The 3689-nt window shown below is 35.5% G+C and overlaps 1 pseudogene; it reads right to left on the reverse strand.

Annotated features, from left to right (window-relative positions):
• Positions 1-2025: 2025 nt before the first annotated feature.
• Positions 2026-2125, reverse strand: LOC138820336 (U6 spliceosomal RNA; annotated as a pseudogene).
• Positions 2126-3689: the final 1564 nt, after the last annotated feature.

The following is a 3689-nucleotide window of genomic DNA, read 5'->3' on the forward strand; positions in this document are numbered from 1 at the left end:
TTTCAAGTAAATACATGAATTCTCTTTCCATCTTAAAAAAAATTAAATTCTGCTTGCTCTATAAATTGATCAGAGGCATGGATTTGTGGCTAGGTAGGTCCTTGCACATCTCTCTGTTCCTCTCTCTCTTACATGGTTCTCATAGATAATATGATTGCTCCATAATTATCCTAATATATTTTGCTTTCATATTTTTGGTTCATCATTTCACTTTCTGCTCTGCCATTTCCCAAATCATTTATGTAGAAGGCATTATTTCATATTTTCTCATTCCTAGAATAAGCTGCACATGAAGACACCACTGGTCCTCATTTTAAGTCTGTACCATTGAATACGGAGGAACATCTTTCCTGTGCTCTCCATCAGCTCCCTACTCTCGTTAGAATAATTTAGAATAGTAAAAAATGGAAAAAGATAAAATAAATCATGGTGAAAAAAGATGCAGAAAATTCACCGGATATTTCTGAGCAGTTCAACCAACATGAACTATTAGGGAAATACATGGACACCTCATTTTCACTGGCACTCAAAGTCTCTGGTTAGGCAATTCTGATAAAGATGAGAAACAAGATGAAAAAATGAGAAATGGTATCAATTGCAATAAAAAATAGAGAAGGATCCAAACAAATTTCTTTTTTGTGCTGCCGAAAATAATCGGCTTACTACAGTGTGGAAACTACTTTCCAAAAGGGCCACTCATGTGAATACAAGGGATGACGATGAATATACACCTCTTCATCAGGAAGTCTACAGTGGACACTTAGACATTGTCCTTGAGTTGGTGGCTCAAGCGGCACACACAATAACTGTAGATGGATGGACACATCTGCACAGTGCATATAAGTGGAATAATAACAGAGTGGCTTCTTTCTTACTTCATCATGATGCAGATTCCAATGCCCAAACTAAAGGCCTCTTGACCCACTTGAATCTTGCTGCTGGAAATTAAGATAGCAAAAATTCATTTGATCTCCTTCTGTTGAAACATTACATAAAACCATGTCTGAAGAACAATTTGGAAGAAACTGCATTTGATATTGCTAAAAAGATAAGTATGTATCACTACCTCTTTGAAGTTGTGGAAGACTGTACAAATTGTTCTACTAAGTCCTAATGATTCAATTACTTTTCTTAAATTTCAAAAATGCCATTCCATCTTTTGTGTCCATACAAAATATTTTCACAATCCAAATAGCAATAACTTATTGTAAAAATTCATGGATTCTGTGGAATTCTTTCAAGTGAATTGCCTGCCTTTGATGTCAAAATGTATTCAAGACTTTTTGTGTATATCTATAATGATTTCTTCAGAGTTTGTGACTTTTTAATCAGAAATAATTTTAACTTATCTATTGAAATTTATACAGAAACTAAAGATATTTCTCGTGCTTGTCTGAAAAAGTATATTTTAAAATATTCTATAGTCTATGTTTGTATAGTGTCCATAATGTATTTTATTCTCTCCTAGATATAATACTTTGAATTCTATGCTACTTTATAATATACAGCTTCATTAATGTGTCTTTTCAGATTTCATTCCATATAGAAATAGTTTAAGATTCCTTTGTTTCCTAGGTCCTTATAGTATTATATTACTTTGGGATAGAACGAAAATGTTGTCTAATTTCAAAAGTTTTATAAAGGTTATGCTATGTAAAGGCCTTTCTTTTTTTTGGTGGTGGTGGGGGGGTGTCCGGTCGTGGGCCTGAACTCTGGGCTTGGGAGCTGTCCCTTAGCTCTTAAGCTCAAGGCTAGTGCTCTACCACTTGAGCCACAATGCCAATTCCGGCTTTTTTCTTTTTGCTTATGTGGTGCTGAGGAATCGAACTCAGGGCCACAGGCATGCAAGGCAAGCGCTCTACCAATGAGCCACCTTCCCAGCCCCATATAAAGGCCTTTCTAAGGTCAAGATTTAATACACTGATGTCAAACTAACTTTTAATTATATGAATTACATGTATTTTTACACTTGTAATTTTGTAATCAATTTTAAATGTTTTTTTCATTTCTTGCATCTGAAGAATGAAAAATTTGGAATACTTCACAAATTTTAATATCATCTTTGTGCAAGTGCCATGTTAATCTCTGTATTGTTGTAATTTGGGTATACATACTGCTGAAGCATGTATTATCCTCTAAATTAAATAGTTAATGATGCAATCTTTATACAGGCTTATATCCTTGGGTGCCTATTTGGTACAAGGAAACGTTAATGTTTCTAACAGTGCTATTGATCTTATATTCCTGAAATTCTGTGAATAGTGGAAAAATTATATTGTTCAGTCTATTGCTCACATTTGCAATTTTTTTGTCAATTACTATTTTAAATATTTTCCATTTTGGATTTGATTGCACTTTCAAGTGTTTATAGCTAGGTCCAAAGGTGATGGCTGTTGCAAGTAGTAATTTATCCAAATGAGTTAGTTCTGTGGAGCTATTTGATTCAAAGTAAGCCTTGCTTAAGAGCTACTTCTAAACTTCTGCAGTTGAAATTTTCCCAGAAGAGGTCTTACTTTTCCCAAATGAGATCCTAGGATCCCAGGACCCAGTTATCTGCATCATCAGATAACATGGGCAATACTTTTCACGTAGGCCCATGCAACATGCCAATAGAAACTAATTGAATATGCATATCAATTTCTCGTTTCCTATATTTCAGGTCCCCAATTCCTTGAGATGCAGGAATTATCAGTAAGCAATTGTGAAATGCAAGGCAACTTAAAATGAAGGAGGAGATCACAAAATCTGAGAGACAGTGCTGAAATTCAAACTTTCAGTTTACAGATGCCCAATCCATATGAGTGAAAAAGTTCACAAAATGTCATAAGATTATTTTTAATACCCCTCTTCTAATGAGTAATGAAATAATCAGTCCAGCATAAGTGGTCCAAAAAAGATACATAATTGCTCTACGTATTTTTGGAAAACTTGATGTAGAGGTCAAATGTAATTTAGAAAAAAATTAAGTGAGAAGATACTTAGTGCTTCAAAACATTGGTACTTCAGTTAAACTTGGTTCTGTGATATAAAAAGTTTGTCACTCTCAAACCAATGATAACCTACATTTAATCTCCTGAAAGTGTATTCATTTTCAAATAAAATTATATTCACCAAAATAACTTGTGACAAGTAGTTGATACTTAGTGACATTACAAGTTTTTCAAGTGTAGGGAGAAAGTTACAATAGAGTTGATTTATTTACCCAGCACCAATGACTAACAGTTTCAACCATTCATTAAAGTGTAGAAATAGTACCACCCACCATTTGTTTTGTTCAGTAGGTGCCTTCCAAAACTGTGTTCAATAGATCAGCCTCCCATATTCCAAACCCAAAGGTTAGTTAATGAAGTAAATTTCAACAAAATAGTTGTTGGGTCTTCGTCCATCCCATGAAAGACAGACGGGGTCCATGGAAAGGTAAGTGTGGCCAGTAGCCTGTTCCCCAGCCTCCCTTAGCCAGGGAGACAATCAGACGCAGCAGGGAGTCAAGTCAAGCTGTAAACTCGTTTATTAACACAGAGCAAGCCATTTTTAAAGCAAAAAGCAGCACGTGACATGGGAGGGGAGGGAGAGGAACCAATCACTGTAAAGGTCACACCCTATCATGCACCTAAACTTCCACGGGCTGGTTGTGCACTGAACGTAAAGCAAATTGGGCTCTGCCCACTCAACTCCCTCTCAGAGCCATC

The sequence above is a fragment of the Dipodomys merriami genome, unplaced genomic scaffold (genome assembly GCF_024711535.1).
Source record: "Dipodomys merriami isolate MVZ:Mamm:240054 unplaced genomic scaffold, mDipMer1.0.p SCAF_86, whole genome shotgun sequence".
Taxonomy (NCBI): Eukaryota; Metazoa; Chordata; class Mammalia; order Rodentia; family Heteromyidae; genus Dipodomys; species Dipodomys merriami.